Source organism: Artibeus jamaicensis, unplaced genomic scaffold (assembly GCF_021234435.1).
Source record: "Artibeus jamaicensis isolate MK-2021 breed Jamaican fruit bat unplaced genomic scaffold, CSHL_Jam_final contig_60, whole genome shotgun sequence".
Lineage (NCBI taxonomy): Eukaryota > Metazoa > Chordata > Mammalia > Chiroptera > Phyllostomidae > Artibeus > Artibeus jamaicensis.
In genome coordinates this window covers 2,646,284-2,657,747 of record NW_026521900.1, presented here as the reverse complement: position 1 = coordinate 2,657,747, position 11,464 = coordinate 2,646,284, and the positions used below count along the sequence as shown (strand labels likewise).

The 11,464-nt window shown below is 41.6% G+C and overlaps 1 pseudogene; it reads left to right on the top strand.

Moving 5' to 3' along the window:
• The first annotated feature begins 10,858 nt into the window (after nucleotides 1–10,858).
• On the top strand, nucleotides 10,859–11,145 carry LOC119063617 (small nuclear ribonucleoprotein E-like; annotated as a pseudogene).
• Nucleotides 11,146–11,464: the final 319 nt, after the last annotated feature.

The window sequence follows — 11,464 nt, the reverse complement described above, 5'->3', positions numbered from 1 at the left end:
ACTTATGTGTATGCCAATTACATAGTTTTTAGTTGTTTAAATATGCAAAAACAAAAAATTACATTGCTGAATTTAAATGTAAGCAAGAAGAAATGAAACAATCACATTAACCACACAGAGAAGAATTAGCCTAAATAAGTTTTGACAATTGTACAGAGTGTAGGTTATTAGTGGAATATATTCTAAGAACAAAAATAGCTGAAGATACCTTGAACATTATATAGCAAATAACTTGTAGTGATTTTTAAAAAGACTTTATTTATCTTTAGAGGGGAAGGGAAAAAGAGAGGGAGAGAAATATCAATGTATGGTTGCCTCTTGTGTGTCCACCACTGGGAACCTGGCCTGCAACCCAGGCATGTGCCCTGACTGGGAATGGAACAGTGATCCTCTGGTTCGCAGACCTGCACTCAATCCACTGAGCTACACCAGCCAGGGCTGTAGTGATATTTTAACTGCAATTATGAAAGCATTTTGTATGCATTGTAAGGTGGAGCAAATGATAAGTATATTGGTAATGTTGGAAACCACTATGTAAGAAGGGAGATACAAATATGAAATGTGGGAAACGGAGAAAGAACCTTGTCTTGGGTTTGAATTGTCAATGTAGGATTTAAATAAAACAAGTACAATGTGGATTTCTAAGCTCTGCCCACTAAAAGGGCCTAAGAAACGTTGACACTAGCAATCAGCACATCTAGCACCAAGTCTTGGTTTCTAAATACCGTTCTCCACGGTCAAGAACCAGGGGCTACTTGAAGAAATGGTTGACTCTGAGTCTTTAGCAGGAAACATACAAGGGGAGCCTTGCCAGTAGAGGGACAGACTGGCACCATATGCCTCCCGATATGATGAATAAGGACAGGACATCACCTCTGCAAGTGTTCTGTCAAAATGTGTAACCTGAATCCAACCATGAAGAGACAAATAAATCCAGAATGTGGGACATTCTGCAGGACAACTAGCCTGCCCCTTTTTATTTCTTAATCAATGGCATGAAATACAAAAGCAGGAGAAAATGTTTTAGATTAGAGAAGACTGAAGAGACCAGGCAACCAAACTCCATGAACCTTGATAAAATCCTAGATCAGGGGAAAAAATAACCATAAAACACTTTGGGGAAATTTTTAAAAATCAATTTTGTTAAAGTATAATTTATATATAATCAAAGGCACCTATTTTAAGTGTACAGTACTGTGAGTTTTGACAATTTTATGCCTGGGTAAGCACCACTCCCAGTCAAGAATTTAACATTTTCATCACTCCAAAAAGTTTCCTTGTGCTTCTTTGCTTTCAACAACTTCCTCTCCCCAGGTAACCACTGATGTGGTTTCTATCACTATAGTGTCAATGAAGAAATTGAAATAAAAACTGTAAATTAGAGGGTGTTATTAAATAAATGTAAATTTTCTTAGAAGTGATAAAGGCATTGTGGTTAGGTAGGAAAATGTTTTTATTCTTGGGAGATGTATGCTATGGTGTTTAGGGGTGAATTATGATATCTGTAATTTACTCTCAAATGGTTCAGTAGAAAGATTACACAGAGATAACAAGGTCATGGCAAAACAATAATTGGTGAAACTAGGTAAAGGGCATATTAAACTGTTCTTTCAACTTTTCTATAGGTTTGAAATTTTTCTAAGTAAATTGAGGAACAAAAATGTAATTTTCATCTCAGAATTCTTTTAAAAAAGATTTATTTATTTTTAGAGAGAGGGGAAGGGAAGGAGACAGAGAGGGAGGGAAACATCCATGTGTGGTTGCCTCTCACACAACCCCCAACCGGATCCCAGCCTGCAACCCAGGCATGTGCCCCGATTGAGATTTGCACCAGCAAACTTTCATTTTGCAGGCCGGCGCTCAATCCACTGAGCCACACCAGCCAGGGCAGACTTTTTAAAATGTCTCATAACTGCTTCCTCAGAGAAAGACGAAACAAAGACACGTTCAAACATTTATTACCTTCTCACTCCTCTCTTTTCTAAAAGGCATTAGGATTCTGTAAAATTAGAAAGTCTAAGCCCTGGCCGATGTGGCTCAGTTGGTTGGGCACTGTCCTCCTGCAAACCAGCCAAAAGGTCGCTGGTTTGCTCATGTGAGAGGCAGCCGATCCATGTTTCTCTCTCACATTGATATTTCTCTCCTTCTCTTTCTTCCTCCCTTCCCCTTTCTCTAAATATAAATAAAGTCTTAAAAAGTAAAAATACCAGAAGGCCTAAGACATTTTGCAGCCCCTCCCCACCAAACCCTCTCCTAAGGCGCAGGTTCAGAGTTTAGGGTTTGGGGTTTGGATTTGGGTCTGGTCACGGGAACGGGGAGGTCTCTCCTGTTCACACTGAAATCACCCCCTTTCTTAGTCTGTTTCAGCTACTGTAACAAAGTACCACTGACTGGGTGGCTTATAAACAACAGCAATTTATTTCTCAGTTCGAGGGGTTAGAAGTTTGAGACCAGCATACTAACATGGTTGAGTTCTGGTGAGAACCCTCTTTCTGGTTACAGACCCCCCACTTGTTGTATCCTCACATAATGGAGCTCTCTGGTCTCTGCCTGTAAGGGTGCTAATCCCATCGTGAGGGCTCCATTCTCATGCCCTAATCACCTGCCAAAGAACTCCTCGTGTCTTTTTAAAAATTTTTAAAATATATCTTATTGACTATGCCATTCCAGTTGTCCCATTTCCCCCCTTCATTCCCCTCCACCCTGTACACGCCTCCCACCCACATTCCCCCCCTTTAGTTCATGTCCATGTGTCATAAGTTCTTTAGTTTCTACATTTCCCACACTACTCTTGCCCTTCCCCTGTCTCTTTTCTACCTACTGTCTGTGCTACTTATTCTCTGTACCTTCTCCCCCCTTCTCCTCCTCCCACTCCCCTGTTGCTAACCCTCCATGTGATCTCCATTTCTGTGGTTCTGCTCCTGATCTAGCTGTCCTCTTAGTTTGCTTTTGTTTTAGGTGTGGTCGTTAATAACTGTGAGTTTGCTGTCCTTTCACTGTTCATCTTTTTTATCTTCTTTTTCTTAGGTAAATCCCTTTAACATTTCATATAGTAAGGCCTTGGTGATTATGAATTTCTTTAACTTGACCTTATCTGAGAAGCACTTTACCTGCCCTTCCATTCTAAATGAAAACTTTGCTGAATAGAGCAATCTTCGTTGTAGGTCTTTGGTTTTCATGAGTTGGAATACCTCTTTCCAGACCCTTCTTGCCTGGAAGGTCTCTTTTGAGAAATCAGCTGACAGTCTGATGGGAACTCCTTTGTAGGTGACTGTCCCCTTAGCTCTTGCTGCTTCTAGGATTCTCCCCTTCATTTTGATCTTGGCTAATGTAATGATGATGTGCCTTGGTGTGTTCCTCCTTGGGTCCAACTTCTTTGGGACTCTGAGCTTCCTGGACTTCCTGGAAGTCTATTTCCTTTACCAGATTGGGGAAGTTCTCCTTCATTATTTGTTCAGATAAGTTTTCCACTTGTTGCTCTTCCTCTTCCCCTTCTGGTACCCCTATAATTTGAATGTTGGAATGTTTAAAGATGTCCTGGAGGTCCTTAGCCTCTCCTCATTTTGTTGAATTCTTGCTTCTTCATTCTTTTCTGTTTGGTTGTTTCTTTCTTCCTTCTGGTCCACTCCATTGATTTGAGTCCCGGTTTTCTTCCCATCACTATTGGTTCCCTGTGCATTTTCCTTCATTATAGCCTTCATTTTTCATCTAATTGGCAACCAAAATCAACCAGTTCTGTGAGCATCCTGATCACCCGTGCTTTGAACCGTTCATCTGATAGGTTGGCTATCTGTTGGTCGCTTAAAAGTATTGGTTCTGGGGCTTTTGTTTGTTCTGAATAAGCCTTTTTTGGTCAGGTTGCACCTGTTACATACAAGGGGTGGAGCCTTAGGTGTTCACCAGGGTGGGGCAACCTACGTTGATGGGTTGTGATGCTGTATGTGGGGGCGGGGTCAGAGAAGGAATAATGGTACTTGTTCTGCTCTTTCTTGCTCTCTGTCTTAGATTTGAGTCCCTTCTGGCACTTCCCACAAGCAAATTGGGCCCTTCTGGTGCTGGTTCCCAGGTGGGTGGGTTTATGTACGTTCTATGACCCTATGGTTTCTGCTATGAACTCTCCTATGAGGCTGGGAGCCACTCCCGGCACCTCAACCCCCGCAAGTTTTTTCAATCAGTGCTCTTAGGCTTTATTTCCTGGTGCTGGGGCCCTGGGTTGTGCGGTCTGTCTTAATGTACTTTTTTTCGTCTGGTTTATCTGCGCACGTGGATGTGTGTTCGTGGTCAGCCAACCGTCTCACACGACTCACTGGGTTTGCTTGTTTCCTCCCCGCAACTGGGTCACTAACCACCGCCTCCTCCTGCCAGGACCCCTCTCCGCTGGCTGCTGACTCCACCCCTCTTACCGGTCTGGATGAATGGTTTGTTGTCGGACTTCGGTACAGTTCAATTTTCTGTCTGTTCTGGTTGTGTTTTTGTTTCTAAATCTTTGTTGTCCTTAAATTTGGTTGTGCGAGGAGGTACAGTATTTCCTCTTATGCTTCCATCTTGGCTGGAAGTCCAACCTCCTCACCTCTTACTAAATACCAGCTCATTGGGCATTAAGGCATTTCATTTCAACATATGAAATTTGGGAGGGACACAAGCTATCAGTCAATAACACTCCTTTCCATAGTCCTCTGGTGGACAAATGGAAGAATCGATCAGCCAGGTCTCAACCTGAGCAGGTTGGTCCTCATTAAGTACTTGCAGGCAGGCAGACAGAACCAAGGTGCTGGCAAGAATTGCTATGCCTGCCATGAGAATGTACTGTTCAGATCTGCCTCGGGGGGTATATTTCATGGAAGGCCCCAGCTGCCTTCCTCCTCTGGATCCACCACCAGGTTCAGGCTAAGACCACATTTTCTGTGTGCTATTCCCAGCAAGTGATCGAGCACAAGCCTCCGTGTTGAGGCTGGCTCATTTTGGCAAGTTGTGGAGCTCCTCCAATGGGAAACCTTGGCCGAAGACTCCTCACCGTCTGACTGAACTTATCCTGGAACTACTTTGTAGTCTGAGAGGCCTTCTACCCACTCCTTCCTTTCCCTTTCCTTCCACAAGTGTCAGACCTGATCAAGGTCTGAGGGCTTTCCTTACCTTTTTATAGATTCCTCCTCCAATGATTCACTTTTTTTTGTCTAACCTCATCTTGGCATCTGCTTCTTTTTTAAAAAATATTTTATTTATCTTTAGAGGGGAAGGGAAGGAGAGAGGGAGAGAAATATCAATGTATGGTTGCTTCTCCTGCATCCCCTGCTAGGAACTGGCCTGCAACCCAGGCATGTGCCCTGACTGGGAATCGAAACATGGTTGCTTGGTTCCCAGCCCCGCACTCAATCCACTGAGCTATGCCAGCCAGGCGGCATCTGCTCCTTAGCTGACCCAAACACACATACTTTTTCTCTGTCACATGTTCTATAAAAGAATACTAGGGTCAGAATTAGCAGAAGCCAGATTTACCTCTGAAAGCTGGTATTTTCCTTTGGTGTGTTTATATTAAAGGAAGGAAGAAGAAGAGGAAAAAGGAGAAAGAAAAAGGTCAGCATATATTGAGTGGTCAGGTCAGAGAAGTCCTCTCTGGGGAGTGGCCTTTGAACAGGCAAGTGGATAAACAAATTGGTTTATAGTCAGCCACTGAGATACTAGATCCCAGGCACACCAACCAAGACAGATGCATGTCATGAACAATAACTGACTAAAATAGAAGGCAAATTACAAAAGAATGTGTATAGTGTGGCACATTTATATAACATTTACAAATAGGCAAAATACTATGTTATATTCTAAATGGATTTCTGATAATAAAGGTATAAAACAAGAACAGGAGTGATACATATTTAATTCAGGATAGTTGTTATCTCTGGGCGGGGAGGCTGCAGAGAAAGGGAAATGGTTACCAGAAGAAGGAAGAAAAGCAGGATGGGAGGGAAGGGGTGGGTGCATGTGCGTGTGTGTGTGTGTGTGTGTGTGTGTGTGTGTGAGAGAGAGAGAGAGAGAGAGAGAGAGAGAGAGAGAGAGATGCATACCAAGGATACAAACTTTGGAAGCAGATGTTTCTTTTGACTGAAGCTGTGCTTAAAGTTGAACAGAAGTAAACAGTTCTGGTTTGGGGGCCCATCCTATGTACAACCCTAGAAGGAAAATCACAAGAGTTTGCAATGATTCCCTATCTATCTGACTTTCCTCTATAGATTAATCTTGCTAGTGCGTAAGACCATGACCCTGAATGCATTTTGGAGGAAACTGTGAGGCTGGTTGATTGGTCCAAAGCTTAATTTCTGCCTTTGCCACCCCCACCTCCAGCCCCACCCCCACCCCCAACATTGAGAGATCAGTATGAGCTGTACAAATTCTAACACTACCTCCAGCCAAAGGTTTCAGGATAAAGGGGTGGGACCAAGAAGGACAAGTCTGAAACCTTTCAAAGTTGTCCTAAGCGTCCTGTTTTCAGTTCTCCAGAAATGAGCAGCCCTCTTGAACCGTTCCCTGGGGCCAGAAGATAGCTGCTTTTACATGTCCAAGGCTTGCATTTTCAGGGTGTACAAATTTAAGCTAAGAGTAGGCTTAAGAAGACTCAAAAAGGAGCAAGGAAACTCTCTTCAGCCTTTCTTCTTTTCCATCTTTCATTTAATCCCTTCCATCCACTCTCCCCTCCCTATTCCAATTACAGTGGCTGCATAAAAGTCACCCCAGACTACATGGCTTATGTTGGCATGAGAACAGACACATAGACCAATGGAATAAACTAGGATAGAGAGCTCAGGATTAAACCTTCACATAAATGGTCAACTGACTTATGACAAGGTTGCAAAGACTATGTAATAGGGAAAGGACAGACTTTAACATGTGATACTGGTAAAACTCTGGATACACATGCAATGGATGAAAGTGGACCTCTATCTCACATAATACGAAAAAATTAACTTAGAGTGGAACAGTGATTTAAATGTAAGAACTAATCTATTAAACCCTTAGGAGAAAACATAGAAGCAAATCTTGGTTGGGCAATTGTTTTTTAGATATGACACCAAAAGCATGAACAACCAAAGAAAAAAATAAGTTGGATTTTTTCAAAATTAAAAACTTTTTGCTACAAATAATTACCATTAAGAAAGTGAAAAGACAGGACTTCTGGTCACCATAGCAGCATAGGCAAATGCAGTATTTGCAACCAACACAGCCATATCAAAATTACAAGAAAACCACAGAAAAGCCATCATTCAGAACTGTCTGAAATCTAGCTGAATAGAAGTCCTACAACAAGGGATTTAAAGAAGAAGCCACATAGAGACTGTTAGGAGGGGCAGAGACATGAAAGGGTCTGGTCCCACACCCACCTGTGGAGGATAAAAATCTGGAGAGATATCTTGGCTGCAGAGGTCCCTTCTTGAGCAGTGGGGGGTCCCAGCCCCATACCAGGCTCCCAAGCTCAGCATTCCAGTGCTGGGAAGAGGAGTTCCCATAATTTCTGGCTGTAAAAACCATCAGGGATTGAGGCTGGGTAAGATGGAGGACTTCTGTAGTCTCAGGCGGTTCCTCTTAAATCCAGGCAGTTCCTCTTAAATGCCTTGCATATAGACTTACTCTGACTCACTCTTTCTGAGCTTCAATGCTGGGGCAGCAGATTGGAGGGCACCAAGGACATATGAGGAGGAACTGAAGTACCTTGCATCAGGACAAGAGCTGGGGGGTAGCTTTCAGATAAAAGTGCTGGCAGAGGCCATTGTTCCTTTGATGAGCCCTGTCCCCACAGAGCCAGCAGGTAGGTGCCATATCTGAGTCTCCATCAACCTAGTTATCACTGTTTACCTCTGCCCTGGTGATTCCTTGAGACCCTGTACCCCCCAATTTGTGGGCCCACTTGCCTTTTCCATATGAATGACCTGTCTTGGCATATCTGGGCTCACGCTTCAGACTGTCTTAAAATCTCTCAAACAAGCAGCATCTTATTTGCCTCAGCATGCCCCGTATCTCTCACTAAGTGATCCCAGGCCTGGCACTATCAGGAGCCAGCCTTGGTTCACAGCTTAGCCTCTCCTGGGCACCTCTAAGCCAAACACAAGTAGCAGACAGCTGCAGATTCCTTTGTAGCTCAAGCTGAGTGGCCCTGGGCAGAAGAGAGGTGGCAGCTGACATTGGCCTCCACCTCCTGGGAGGCTCCAGAGCAAATCCACCCAGAGGACAGCTTCAGACCACATCAAAATACCACCCAACCACCCCCACCATGATACACTCAAGGGGTGGACTCAGTGGGCACCAAAGCCCCACTGAAGTAAGTCCTGCTCTGTCAAGTGGGGCCCTGCCCAGTTGATCCTCCCCTTCAGTGGTCACAGCCAGGGATGGCTTGCAGTGGATCGACCTGGGGGTAAATCCCTCCCATTGATCTGCCAACAGCAATCAAGGCTCAACTACAAAAGGAGGGCGTACACAGCCCACATGGGCGTGGGCACAACTGGAGTTACCAGCTTGAGTGTTTTGGCAAGCTGTGTCACTGGACCCTACAGGATACCTACTATATTAGACCACTCTACCAGGCCTAGGAGACATAGCAGCTCTACATAGAAACAAACACAGGGGAGCTGCCAAAATGAGGAGACAGAGAAACATGTCTCAGATGAAAGAACGGGATAAAATTCCAGAAAAAGAACTTAACAAAAAGCAAGCAGACAAGCAATCTACTAGATGCAGAGTTCAAAATACTGGTTATAAGGATGCTCAATGTACTTAGGGGAAAAGTGGCTGAACTTAGTGACAACTTCAATAGCATAAAAAAGGGACATGGAAACCATAACAATGAACCAATCAGAAATGAAGGATACACTCATTAACTGAAATGAAGAATAATTTACAAGGTATCAGCAGTAGAGTAGATGATGCCAAGAATCAAATCAGCAATTTGGTATTTAAGGAAGCAAAAAACATTGAATCAGAACAATAAAAAGAAAAGAGAATTAAAAATATATAGTGTAAGGTGACTCTGGGACAACTTCAAGAGTAGTAACATTTGCATCATAGGGTACCAGATTGAGAAGACAGAGAACAAGAAATTGAAAACTTACTTGAAAAAATAATGACAGAAAACTGCCCTAACCCAGTGGCAGAAATACACATACAAGTCCAGTAAGTGTAGAGAGTCCCAAACAAGATGAACCTAAAGAGGCCCAGACCAAGACATATCATACTTAAAATGCCAGACGTTCAATATAAAGAGAGAATCTTAAACACAGCAAGAGAAAAGCAGTTAGTTACCCACAAGGAAGCTCCCATAAGACTGCCAGCTTATTTCTTAACAGAAACTTTGCAGACCAGAAAGGACTGGCAAGAAATATTCAAAGTGATGAAAGGCAAGGACCTACAACCAAGATTACTGTACCTAGCAAAGCCATCATTTAGTATCAAAGGATTTATAAGGAACTTCCCAAACAAGGAAAAGCTAAAGGAGTTCATCACCACCAAATCAGTATTACATGAAATGTTAAAGGGAGAATAAGAAGAAGAAGGAGGAGGAGGAGGAGGAGGAAAGAAGAGGAAGAAGAAGAAAGATAAGAATATTAACAATAAAGTGATAATGAATACATATCTATCAACAAATGCATCTAAAAAACAAAATAAATGGAGAAACAGAACTGAATCATATTTATAGATACAGAGAACAATTTTTGACAGTTGCCAGATGGGAGGTGGGTTGGGGAGATGGGAGAAAAAGGTGAAGGGATTAAGTAGTATAGAGTAGTTGTTACAGAATAGTCATAAAGATGTAAATTGCAGCATAGGGAATATAGTCAATAATATCCTAATTACTGTGTATGATGTCAGATGGGTACTACATTTATTGAGATTATCACTGAGTAAGTTATATAATGTTTAATCACTGGGATATACACCAGATCTAATATTATATTATATGTCAACTGTAATTGAAAAAAGTGATTTAAACAAAAAAAAAAAAGAAAGTAAAAAGACAACCCATAGACTAGGAGAAAATATTTGCAAATCATATATCTGATAGGGGATATATGAAGAATATATAAAGAACACTTACAACTCAATAATAAAAAGACAAATTAAATTACTCATTTAAAAACAGGAAAAGGATTTGAATAAACATTTTTCCAAAGAAGATATACAAATGGCTAATAAGCACAAGAAAATATATTCAACATCATTAGCCATCAGGGAAATGCAAATCAAAACCACAATGAGAAATGACTTCAAATGATACAGCAACTTTGGAAAACAGTTTGGCAGTGGAACTGCCCCAGCAACTCCACTCCTAGGTATATACCCAAGAGATATGAAAACATATGTCCACAATAAAATTTGTACACACATATTCATAGCATCATTATTCACAAAAAACAAAAAGTGGGTAGAAACCAAATATTTATCAACTGATGAATGGATAAATGTAAAAATGCAGTCCATCCATATAATGGAATATTACTTAGCAATAAAAAGAAATAAGTAGTAACACATGTTACAAGCTGGATGAACCTTGAAAACAATCTGATGAGTGAAGAAGCCAGACATAGAGGACCACATATAATATGATTCCAAGTACATGAAATGTCCAGAATAGACAAACCCATAAAGACACAAAGTAGCTTAGTGGTTACCAAGGGCTGGGGAGGGGGGTGGAGGAAGGGAATATGGAGTTTTTTGTGGGGTGATGAAAATGTCCTGAAGTTGTGATATTCGTACAACTCTGAATACACTAAAACAAACTATACACTCAAACGAGTGAATTTTCTTTCGCTTCTGGTGCTTTATTCCAGAAGTAGCTTTCTGAGGTAGTGCATGAGTTAGTGTGGTCTTTGTCAGCTTCCACCATGGCATACCGTGGCCAGGGCCAAAAAGTGCAGAAGATGATGGTGCAGCCCATCAGCCTTATCTTTAGATAGTTGCAAAGTAGGTCTTAGATTCAGGTGTGGCTTTATGAGCAAGTGAGTATGTGGATAGAGAGCTGTGTCATTAGTTTTGATGAATACACAAACCTTGTATTAGATGATGCAGAAGAGATTGATTCTAAAACAAAGTCGAGAAAACAAGTAGGTCAGATCATGCAAAAAATGAGATAATAGTACTTTCCTTCAAAGTGTCTCCAACTAGAAATGACTAATGAAGTGAGAAATTGTTAAGAAGCAATACAGTTTGCATATTTTAGGTGTTCTGTGTTGCAGCTATAGGCCTTGAACATTTATTCATAATATTTTAATTACCCTTTTGTTATTACCAGACAACAGTAAGTGCTATGTGACTGTTTTTATTAAAAAATAAATAAATGAGTGAATTTTATGGTATATGAATTATATTTCAACAAAGATATCAAAAAGAAACTTCTTGCTTCAAACCAACATGTTTGTTTTGCGCATGAATCTATAACTTGGGCAGACTTCCTGTGGGACAGCTCACCTATGCTCCACTTGGC